Genomic DNA, 12,500 nt, shown 5'->3' on the forward strand with positions numbered 1-12,500 from the left:
AGATACAAGTTACAAAATTGTGGCCTGCATTATTATAAAGGCGTGCAAATTTAAGTGCTTTTATTAGTTTTCTGTAAAAGAAAACTCTTGTGCCGGCTTTGTCTGTCCGTTCGCACTTTTTCTGTCCGCCCTCAAATCTTAAAAACTACTAAGGCTAGAGGGCTGCAAATTGGTATGTTGATCATCCACCCTCCAATCATCAAACACACCAAATTGCAGCCCTCTAGCCTCAGTAGCTTTTATTTTATTTAAGGTTAAAGTTAGCCATGACCGTGCGTCTGGCACCGCAATAGGCCAGGCCACCACCGGGCCGTGGATAAAGTTTCATGGGTCGCGGCTCATACAGCATTATACCGAGACCAGTGGAAGATAGATCTATTTTCGGTGGCCTCGATTATACGCTGTAGCGGCTGTACAGAAAACTGGATTGCGCCGATGAAACTTCGGCTCATTATTTACTTGTTTTTATGATGGAATGAGTCTTCCTGTTGTGTATTCACTGATTCGTTTATAGAAATGCACAGTGCACATTTGATGGTTACTTGAGATTCATATGAAAAATGTGTAGTCAAAGAAAGTAAACGGAAAGCTTAATAATGAGTTATTGTGAAAAAGATGAAAATAAAAACAATAATTGTTAGTGTATTTATCTAATTATTACTATTAAAATTTATATTGTCAACAATAATAAACGAAAGGCTTAACAATGAAGCATTGTAAAAAAAAAAATGAAAATTTGTACAATAAATAGTCGTTAATGTTCCCGCAGGGGGTTAGTGCCGTCAGTACACCTCATGCGGTGCACTGTAGGCATTACTTAAGGTTCTTTGCAGCGTGGCTTCGCCTTCTAGCTGCAATCCCTCTCGTTCCTTTTACTGCACTTCCTTTCATATTCTTTTTCTTCCGTCTTACTTTCCACCCTCTCCTTACAACTGATTCATAGCGCAACTGCGAAGTTTTCCTCCTGTTACACCTTTCAAATCTTTTACTGTCAAATTCCGTTTCAGCGCTGAATGACCTCATAGGTCCCAGTGCTTGGCCTTTGGCCTAAATTCTACATTCAGCTCAGTTCAGTTCAGTCGTTAGTGTATTTATCTACTTATTACTAGTACACACTAACGTTTTCATACAAAAATTCTCAAACAAATTTACGATGCAGAATCCCTCATCCATCTCCGTTTTCTATTTCATGAATAAAAGAAAGAAAACGGGATTTTTCATCCCACAGCCGTAATGACCCAGTGGGGAAAAATCTTGACCAACCCTTCCGGGTCAATTTTACTTTCGGATATAACGAAGGGGCTTTGTACCCGGGAGTATATAAAACGCTTTCTTTTTATGAAAGGACACCGCTTGCCAGGATACGCTTTCTCTTCTGGAGGTCTTCCCATCGATATGCAAATGGGATTCCTGGCCTTATGCCATTCAGGGAGGGAATTTTTTTTTTTTTTTTTTTGAAGATGTTGCTTGAAAAGTTTTTCAATGTAAGTTATTCGGTGGCTTCTTTATTCCAAAATGAAATGGCGAATTTTCAAGGGTAAAAGTCAGCATAAAATTTATGTGAGAAAACTTATCAAAATGTTTTGATAAGCTTCCCCACATATGAATTTATATTTCTCACTTTTTTTTATATTTCAATGAAAATCTCACGTATGAATTTATTTTCACACTTTTTAGTTTTCTGTAAAAGGAAACTATTCAGACGGCTTTGTCTGTCCGTCCGAACTGTTTCTGTCCGCCCTCAGATCTTAAAAACTGCTGAGGCTAGAGGGCTGCAAATTGGTATGTTGATCATCCACTCTCTAGTCGTCAAACATACCAAATTGTAGCCCTCTAACCTCAGTAGTTTTTATTTTATTTAAGGTTAAATTTAACCTTGATCGTGCTTCCGGCAACGCAACAACACAGGCCACCACGGCCGGCTGAGAGTTTCATTGGCCTCGGCCCATACAGCATTATACCGAGACCACCAAAAGATAGATCTACTTTCGGTGGCCTTGATTATGAGCTGTACAGAAAGCTCGATTGCGCCGAAGAAACTTCGGTGCATATTTTACTTGTTTATATTTCGATTAATTTCTCACGTAGGAATTTATTTTTTCGCATTTGCATATTCCTGCACATCATGTGCAAATACACATAAGTGTATGAATGTAAGTTCTGGCGCATACTTTGCGAATCGCCGTAACCTATACAAGGAATAATTTTTGGTTGGGTGTGACGAATATGGTAGCTGGAGGAATACGTGATTGATTTGTGTCAAAGGAAATGTATCAGTCACGTTTGTTTGTTTCTTTGATATAAAGAAGAAGAAGAAGAAGAAGAAAATGGAGAAGACTCTTTTTTTTATTATTCATTTACCTCTTTTATTGCCATGGCTAACCAAAAGATAGTACGACGTTACATTAATTGAATATTCTCGTAATTGTTTATTTTTCATCTATTTTTTGTCTCTAATGTAATTTTATTTTGTTGATTTCCGCTTCTGTAATGACAAAGAGTTACTTTGCTGCTGACAGTTTTCCACTCAAAGTCCCCTTTACAGAAATTTATCAGTAATATTGTAGAGTTTGATAGTAATTAATTTTTGTTATTTAAGCATTTAGACTGCTTTTCACTTTTATTTTAAAAACGGCTATTTTTATTTATCTTTATTGTACAAACCTCTTTCGACACTTGACGTTTTTAATACATTTGTCAATCGCTAAAAAACTAATGGTTTTCATTTTTCATCGTTGTCTAAATCACTTTTAACACCGTGCCATGACTTTTCATAAATATGTCAATCAGTAAATAAGTGATTATTTTTTTTTCTTTGCCCAAATCTCTTTTGACAACCTGGCCACGAATTTCCATGAATTTGTCAATTGCTAAAAGAACATTATTTTTTTTCATTGTCCAAATCTCTTTTGACACCATGGCATAAATTTCCATGAATTTGTCAGTCATTAAAAAAAGTGGTTATTTTTATTTTTCTTCATTGCTCAAATCACTTTTGTCACCATGACACTTTCTATAAGTTTGTCAATTACTAAAAATTCATTATTTGTATTTTTCTTCATTGTCCAAAATACTTTTGACACCTTGACACTTTCTATGAATTTGTCAATCACTAAAAACTGCTTGTTGTTTTATCATTGTCCAAGTCACTTTTACACCTTGCCATGAATTTTCATGAATCTGTCAGTCACCAGTCACTAAAAAAGTTATTGTTTTTATTTTTCTTCATTTTCGAAATCACGTTTGTCACCCTTGCCGTGAATTTGTCAGTCAGTATAAAACTGATTATTTTTATTTGTCTTCATTGTCCAAATCACTTTTGACACCTTGACACTTTCTACGAATTTGTCAATCACTAAAAATCTACTGCATTAAATCAGTATCTATTATTGTTGAAAAATCAGTCTCTTGTATTGATTTAATATAAATAGGTTTCACCTACTGAATAATAATAATAATAATAATAATAATAATAATAATAATAATAATAATAATAATAATAATAATAATATTCGCTGTATCAAAGATAACGAAACAAAATTCGTGTGTTTACCCACCCATGAATCTTTTATTTTTCTTTCCGATTAAACCCTGGGATAAGAGAAGCTTTCTATCCTGCTAACAAGTGGATCAGATAAGTCTTGTTAATGGGGCACAAAGTGTAAGCATCGTCGTTATCATGCGCAGTAAATACCCGGGTTCTTTTAATCCACTGTCCTGAAATACTGGGGTAAGGAAAGGCTTGGTATTCTTTTTTTTTTTCATGTTATGGCTACAGTGGGTGATTGATACTAAATATCTATTGTATCAGATATTTAGTAGTTTTCACGTTTGTAGTTCTTATGTTTATCAGAAACAAAGTTCAGAAAAGGTCAGTATTTATCATTCTGTCTGTCTGTTTAATTGTGTGTATATATATATATGTAGAATTACTAAAAGGACCTCATTCAAACTGGATGGTATCTAACGGAGTTTTTTATTCAGAAAAAGTTACAAGCTTTCTTGGACAAACAGTCCACATAATCAAGTATGTGTGTGTATACATATACATATATATATATATATATATATATATATATATATATATATATATATATATATATATACATATAACTTTTACATGTTAATACTAACCTGCTCATCCTTTTTTTGTACAAGTATGTTAAGACTTGGGATTGTTCGACTTTCTGTCGTAAAAATATTTAAAAAAAACAAAGATGTATGTTAAACCTGAGACAGCGTCATCAAATTTACAAAAAAAAAAAAAAAAAAAAAAAAATTCGTTGGGAACAGCCGGTGAAATCCCAAGGATGTTGTCCCCACTGGGAACTGATCAGCATCCCACTGGAAACTGATCATTGTTCCCCTGGGAACTTATTTAAAGACATTCAAAGAGATTGGTCAAGAAGCGTGAATTAGTGATGAGTGCGCTTTCCTTGGAAATGGGAGAGGTACCAGGAGAGAGAGAGAGAGAGAGAGAGAGAGAGAGAGAGAGAGAGAGAGAGAGAGAGAGAGAGAGAGCTTTAATATCCGCCAGTCAGTAAGATATACTATCACTGTGCACAAGGCGCATTTAATAAAGCAAGCACTCTCATTTGCATATTCAAGAAACGCCGCAATAACATCCCGGCGAAGCGTGAATGGTGTAAAATGAATGTCATGATGTGCTTTATCACCGTCATCAAATATAATTCGGGAGGAAGCGGTAATGCCGCTAAAGTTAGCGGAACCAGTTGAGAATGCCGAGTTGCTCTTCGTTATGATGGAAACTGGAAGTGGTTACGTTTGTTGCGTTTTTCGTGTGTACGCATGCGCGTGAAATGATGTATTTCACGCCGTGGAAATCTTAATTACAAATTCCTGTCTTAGGCATAACTTCGAAAGTTTATTTTAGTTTTCCAAAAACAAAACTATTATCTGTTCGTCCGCACTTTTTCTGTCCGCCCTCAGATCTTAAAAACTACTGAGGCTAGAGGGATGCAAATTGGTATGTTGGTCATCCACCCTCCAATCATCAAGCATACCAAATTGCAGCCCTCTAGCCTCAGTAGTTTTTATTTTATTTAAGGGTAAACTTAACCATACTCGTACTTCTGTCAACGATGTAAGATAGGCCACCACCGGCCCGTGGTTAAAGTTTCATGGGCCGCGGCTCATACAGCATTATACCGAGACCTCGGAAAGATAGATCCATTTTCTGTGGCCTAGATCATACGCTGTAGCGGCTGTACAGAAAACTCGATTGCGCCGAAGAAACTTCGGTGCATTGTTTACTTATTTTTTTCCCCGTTTTAGTTGTTTTTATATAATTACCGCTAAGGCAGTACTGCTTCAGCTGCTTGCGGTAATTGCAGACACAATACAAAACATTTAAGGTGAATGTAAACACAATACTAAACATTTAAGGTGAATGTAAACACAATACCGAACATTTAAGGTGAATGTAAACATACTGAACATTTAACGTGAATGTAAACAAAATGCTAAACATTTAACGCGAATGTAAACACAATACCAAACATTTAAGGTGAATGTAAAAACAGTAATAAACATTTAAGGTGAATGTAAACACAATACTAAACATTTAAGGTGAATGTAAAAACAGTAATTAACATTTAGGGTGAATGTAAACACAATACGAAGCATTTAAGGTGAATGTAAAAGCAGTAATAAACTTTTAAGGTAAATGTAAACAAAATAAGAAACACTTCAGGTAAAGTAAACAAAAAAAATTAAGGTAACTGTAAACACAGTAGTAAACATTTAAGGTGAATGCAAACACAATAATAAATATTAAATGTAAATGTAAACACAATAATAAACACTTGAGGTGAAAGTAAAAAAATAAATATTCAAGGTGCCTGTAAACGCAGTAACATACATTTAAGGTAAAAGTAGACACAATAATAAACATTTAATTCAAATGTAAACAAAATAATGAACAATTAAGGTGAATGTAAACACAATAATTAACATTTAATGTAAATGTAAACGCAATACTAAACACTGAAGGCGAAAGTAAAAAAAAATGAATATTTAAGGCAACTTTAAACACAGTGACATACATTTAATGTGAAAGTAGACTTAATAATGAACATTTAAGGTTAATGTAAACACAATAATAAACATTAAATGTAAATGTAAACAAAATAATAAGCACTTGAGGTGAAAGTAAAAAAATAAATATTCAGTAGACTTAATAATAAACATTTAAGGTCAATGTAAACACACTAATAAACATTTTGGAATGTGCTGGTTACAAGAAAAATATAATTGTTTATGTTAACCTTCGTCTAAAAAAAAAAATCAGTTCTACGAAATGTTGATCCACTACTTTGAAATTTTTCTTTTGGAAATAGAAAAAATAAACAAAAATATCTTGATTTAAAAATTCACTTTCGCGTTTTACTTTTAAATTTCTCTTTTGGAAAGAGGAAAAATAAACAAAAATACCTTGGTTTCAAAATTCATTTTAGCGCTTTACTTTCAAATTTTCGTTTTGGAAACAGAAAAATAAACAAAAATATCTCGATTTCAAAATTCACTTTAGCGTTTTAGTTTAAAATTTTTCTTTTGGAAATAGGTAAACAAACAAAAAGTCTATCATTAAAAATCCACTTTAACGTTTTACTTTCAAAATTTTCTCATGGAAATAGAAAAATAAACAAAAACATATCTTTATTTAAAAATTCACTTGAGCGTTTCAGTCGCGTCCGCCATTTGCATCAAAGGTACGAAGATTAAATCTCTCTCATTCGGAAATTGCGTAATCTCTTCATCTCTGATCTGAAATAACGGTAGTTTTTTTTCAGGGGGAGTAGCAGATATTATTATGTCAAATTCAGTCCGTTACTCTGGAATGAAAGCGCTCGGGATTTATGAGAGAAATAGTACAGCTGCTGTTTCCTAAACATTATTTATCTTTTGAATTTTAGTTTGAGGAAGTTATTATTCTCTGTATGGACTGCTGGCCGCGAGTTCGAATCTCCGACCGGCCAATGAAGAATAAGAGGAATTTATTTCTGGTGACAGAAATTCATTTCTCGCTATAATGTGGTTCGGATTCCACAATAAGCTGTAGGTCCCGTTGCTAGGTAACCAGTTGGTTCTTAACCACGTAAAACAAGTCTAATCCTTCGGGCCAGCCCTAGGAGAGCTGTTAATCAGCTCAGTGGTCTGGTTAAACTAAGGTATACTTTTCTCTAGATGGAGCGATAAGTAATATTTTTTAACTATAAACTTGGAGAATGGATAGCCAATTCTTTTCGCTAATAAAAACGGCTCTTCCTTTGTGCACAGTAAACCTGTCCTTGAGCCAGGAAGCATAGAGAGAGAGAGAGAGAGAGAGAGAGAATGTATACCTTAGTTTAACCAGACCTCTGAGCTGTCAAAATATCCTCCTGCCGCTGCCAACGAATAAGCCAAAACTTAAAGACAGTGAGGTCCTCATCCCCCAGCCAAAGTCACCCGGTACCTCACACCTGTCGCCCATCTAAGTGACCAGCTGCCCCATTGCCGCAATTCCAACATACTGCTGCTGCTACCTTCTTGGCTGCGTGTTGCCCAGGTCCTCTCTGACTGCTACCCGTACCCGAAACCTGGCTAACGCCGTCAACCACCCTGTGACAGATGTCATCTTGCCACCAAGAAAAAAAAACACAAGTGGACAGGTGAAACAAGGGAACAACCAGAACAAGATTGTTCCACCAAAATAACCACTACACCTCACAATATATATATATATATATATATATATATATATATATATATATATATATATATGTATATATGTATGTATGTATAATAAACGAAAGACTGAAAAATCATGCTCTGTCGATTCAACATGCTACTATTTCATGAAGTGTTATACTGGAAGCTCCCCACCCCGACCCCCACCGTGCACAATGCATCCCCGGCCCCCGCAAAAAAATGGCGACTGTGAAAATGAAAATGAGATTCCAGACACACGTCAAAAGAAATTCATGAAATATCACACGTTTTACCAAAGAAAAAAAAGGTACACTATAGAGTGTTTTTTTTTCAATAAAAAATACACGCTATAGCTTTTATTTTTTCCACTCTTTTGTGGGGGCGGGGGCGGGGGCGTGTTGAGTTTCCCCAAACGTTTATGTCAGTCTGGTCAGAAGCACAAAAAAAAACTTTTCTACCAAGTAAAATTTTTCTCGCACTTGATATTTTCCTGCACAGACCCTGAGAAATATATATATATATATATATATATATATATATATATATATATATATATATATATATATATATATATATATATATATATACCTACAGCCTCATGAAACGGAACCGCATGGCGGTCATTTGTAATACAGTAGTTTGCCTTGGAAAGATATGAAGGAAAACGAGCACAAGAACGTGTTATAGCCACTCCCTGTGCTACAAATTTAATGACAGAAAGATATAATGAAAAGGCAAAAGAATTTTTATAAAACCATTCCCTGTGCTACAAATCTGATGGTAATGAAAGTGACGATGTCATCCAGTAGATGAAACCTACAAGCCCACAGGAGCCATTGACTTGAAATTCAAGCTTCCAAAGAATAATGTTCGTTAGGAAGAAGTGAGAGAAAGTGAAGTGAAATACGGACAGAAGAGATCCCACTTATAAAAAAAAATAAATAAATAGATAATTAGATAAAAACGTATGCCAAAAGGGAATACTGTTAGGCATGAGATTTCTGTCTTTAGAACTTGAGCATAACTGGGATAGGATAGACCTAGTAGCCCGACTGAACACCAGGGTAAAACAAGACTTACAAGATTGAGAGAGTAAATAGACTGCATCCAAGTTTTATAGATTAGCTATTTCCTTGGATCCATTAATGCTTTTGTTTTTGTGTGACAGAAAGAGAAATTGTCTCTTCCATCGAGTTTGTAAAATGCAGTTTCGTTTGTCAAGCTTCGTATTTGTCAAACTTCGTATTTGTCAAACTTCGTGTTTGTCAAACTTCGTACTGGTGGAAAAAATAGATAGGCCCAAACCACTAATCCATTTATTTTCATTTTGGTCGTAAGCTATATTGATTAGAGAATTGGCCACAAGGGTGAGAAATTATTAATTATATTTCATAATCGGCAAAACTGATTGTCGTTTGTCCTCGTCGGGAAATCTTCCTGATATAATTTCTGTTTAAAACTTTTACTTTATTTTCAAAATAGGGTTATACTTCAATGACGATATTAGTTTTGTTCAACTCTGAATTAACTACTGTACACACACACACACACACACACACACACACACACACACACACACACACATATATATATATATATATATATATATATATATATATATATATATATATCAACACATAATCACGTGTGGAGCAGAAATAAATTTCTGACACATCGGGATCGAATCCAGATCTTTCAATTGAAAGGCAAGGGAGAAAGTTATCGTAACCAGAAGAAACATATTGTTCCCGCTTGTACAAACTTTGTTATCATGTCTTTGGAAATTTGCCCATTAATCGTCTCTTAAAAAGAAAAGTAAAACACTCCACAAAACTAAAGTGAAGCGTTCTGGTAGCTCGAGGAATTAGATGTTACGCCACAAAGAGACGACAATTTAACTCTTTTTGTTCGAAACGACAAACCCTTTCTGTCAAAGAGACTTTTTTTTTTTCCTTTTCCTTTGTTTTGCTTCGTGTTTGCGTACGGCGAGAATCAAACGCATATACTCTCCCAGCGCCGCCAGTGCATATATTGGAGGCGGTACGTACACAGGCCCGTGGGAAAATTAGGTTATCCCTCCACACAAGTGACCAATCAAGAAGATGAGTCACATCGAGCGTGACCGAACCACAAAGCGTCCACCTCGTACTCATGCCAGAACAGGTATCCCCTCCCCCTTCCCCATCCCTCCCCTATAGCGATTGGTAACACACCAAACATCCCTACCAACCCCCCCCCCCCCACCCCTATCCCCAAGCGCATGGGAAACACTCCCCACACCGCCCCCAAACATCCTACTCCGGTCTCTTGCACGAGGATAGCGAGTAATATAAAAGCTAGACCTAAATGGACATTTACTTTGCTGTTTATTGACTCGACTCGTATTATTCATGCACTTTGTAAAACTAAGATGCTTCTTCGACTTTAATATATGAAAAGAAGGATTTTTGCTCGGAGAAGACTTGCATATATAAGCCTTCTGATACTCTGTTATCGATAAAGCACGCTTCTATCTAACGCAGTCAAAGCAGCTGAAATAGAGCCTACAAGTATAATAGGCAAGGGTTTCTGCGGCTCGAAGAGTTATAGAAAACTATATGGCAGGGAGATATGTCATAGATGTAATAAAAAGAGAAACTGCTGCAATGAGAATGATTTAAATCAAGGTTAACAAAATGATGCTTCAGTTACATGGGCGTTGTGAGTTTATGACTAGTTCCCTGGTCATATCTGGTTACAAATGCGTTTGATGAATTACACAAGTCGATTTATTCTGATTTTATGGAGGAAAACGCCAGAACTCGGAAACAGCTAAGGCAGACTGAACACTTGAACAGTCACTGAAGTCAGTAAGTAACCGTTACCACGCGGCAGTAACTACCCACCTGTGATACTGAAAGAACCTACGCAATTGGTGCTCTTCGCCGCCTGATGGTTTTCAAGCCTGTGGTTGATGAAGTTGGCCTTATGCCAGCGCGGATGTGGTTGCCCGTTGCTTTTCAGCAAATACTTGGAGGAATTCAAGCAGAAATTCGCAGACATAAGACGCCCTTCTCAGAGATTGTATAGGCCTAATTGGAGGTAAGAAATCACCTCTCATGAGTTTGGTTTATGAAATTAGTGGATGTATCTGTTCGTATCTAAGTTAAGGAATAGGCCTATGCAAAGCACAGTCGTAGTAAGTGACAGTTAATAGGCTAGCTTGTTTGTTTGTTTTAATAACAGTAATGGAAACCGTAGTGATAATGACAGTAATGCTTGGAGGATGAGTGATGGTAACAAGAGACTCGTCATTACATATTATGTAGAAGGAAGTATGCCTAATAAATCTGAATTGTTAATGTGAGGTGGTAGCCTTGTTTTATATAGCGCTTTTGTTTAGTTATGTAATATTATACTAACTCAGTTATATCCTCCTCCTCAGTATTACTTTTCTATGTATATGATTAGAAATTATGGAAGAGGAAAAAAAAAGAAAGCGGGTTAGGCCTATGGTCTCCCGAAGCCTTTAAAATTGTAAACTTCGTATCAAACCCTTGATTTTATGAAATACATGTGAAATATATGTCGAAGAATAAAATTGTATGAACATAAACAATCTTAACAGGTGTATTTTTAGATTACAAAGATAAATGATGTATTGCTAATGAAGGTACCCAATGTGTAAGAAAGGCAGGCTAATGGCAGATTAACCCAATCGCCAAATACATAGGCTATGCGTGTGTGTGTGTGTGTGTGTTTGTGTGCGCGCGTGTGTGTGTATGTGTGCATCAGTATTAAATACACTGCTGAACTTCTCTCATATCCCACAATTCACCTTTAACAAATCCTGAAAAATTTTAAGGCCAACATTCGTCATTCCATTGGCTATATCTCTGGGGGCCTGCCTCTGAAAAATTCGTTCCTCTCTTCAACCAAAGATTTACAGAGAGAGAGAGAGAGAGAGAGAGAGAGAGAGAGAGAGAGAGAGAAGAAAGACGGCCTTCTCAGAGATTTGTATAGGCCAGGCCCAATTGGAGGTGAGAAAACATCAACAATGAGTTTGGTATGTGAAATTAATGAGTGCATCTATGCTAATGAGACAAGGTAGCCTATAAGCAAAGTATTGGCGTAAAAATTGACGGTTATTTGGCTAGCGTCTTTGTTATAATAACAGTAATGAAAACCGTCGTAATAATGATAGAAATACCAAGAGGATGAGTAACGGAAATAAGACTCGTCATTACATAATATCATATAGAAGGAAGTATGCCTATTAATCCTAATGGGTGAGTTGGTGTCTCTGTTTTCGTATTTATGTATGCCTCCGTATTATTATGTATTTTATTAACTCACCCATAACCTTCTTAGTATTTTGCTTTTTTATGTACTGTACGTGTTTAGAAATTATGGCAGAGTTTAAAAGAAAAAGAAAGCGGGTTAGGCCTATGGTTAGAAGTCTTTAAACTTTTAAACTTCTTACCAAACCCAGGATTTTATTAAATCCATATGAAATATATGTCGAAGAATAAAACCATATGAAAATGAACAGTCTAGTGATCTACATTCATAGATTACTAAAATAAATTTTATGTTGGTAATGAAGGCATCGAACGGTGATGTCAGCTGCTGGGTATGACCGCTGTATGATGTAGGCGTCTTAAGTGTAGAAAGACAAGGCTAACGGCAGGTTAACCTAATCATCGCTAAATACATAGGATATATGATTTTGTGTGCTTGTCAGTATTAAAGATACTTCTGAACTTTTCTCATATTCCACAATCCACCTTCGAATTCTTTTAAAAAGCTTA

General features: G+C 35.8%; 1 long non-coding RNA gene across 4 annotated transcripts in view; it reads left to right on the plus strand.

Moving 5' to 3' along the window:
• The first annotated feature begins 10,124 nt into the window (after positions 1–10,124).
• LOC136847983 (uncharacterized) overlaps positions 10,125–12,500 on the plus strand; it is a 322,346-nt gene continuing 319,970 nt past the window's right edge. For 2 of the 4 annotated variants that reach the window (XR_010855892.1, XR_010855890.1), the window contains exon 1: positions 10,126–10,791. This is a non-coding gene — a long non-coding RNA (uncharacterized lncRNA). Of the gene's footprint in view, positions 10,792–12,500 lie in introns of all 4 variants that reach the window. The other 2 variants (XR_010855891.1, XR_010855893.1) reach the window with 2 other exon arrangements.

The sequence above is a fragment of the Macrobrachium rosenbergii genome, chromosome 18 (assembly GCF_040412425.1).
Source record: "Macrobrachium rosenbergii isolate ZJJX-2024 chromosome 18, ASM4041242v1, whole genome shotgun sequence".
Lineage (NCBI taxonomy): Eukaryota > Metazoa > Arthropoda > Malacostraca > Decapoda > Palaemonidae > Macrobrachium > Macrobrachium rosenbergii.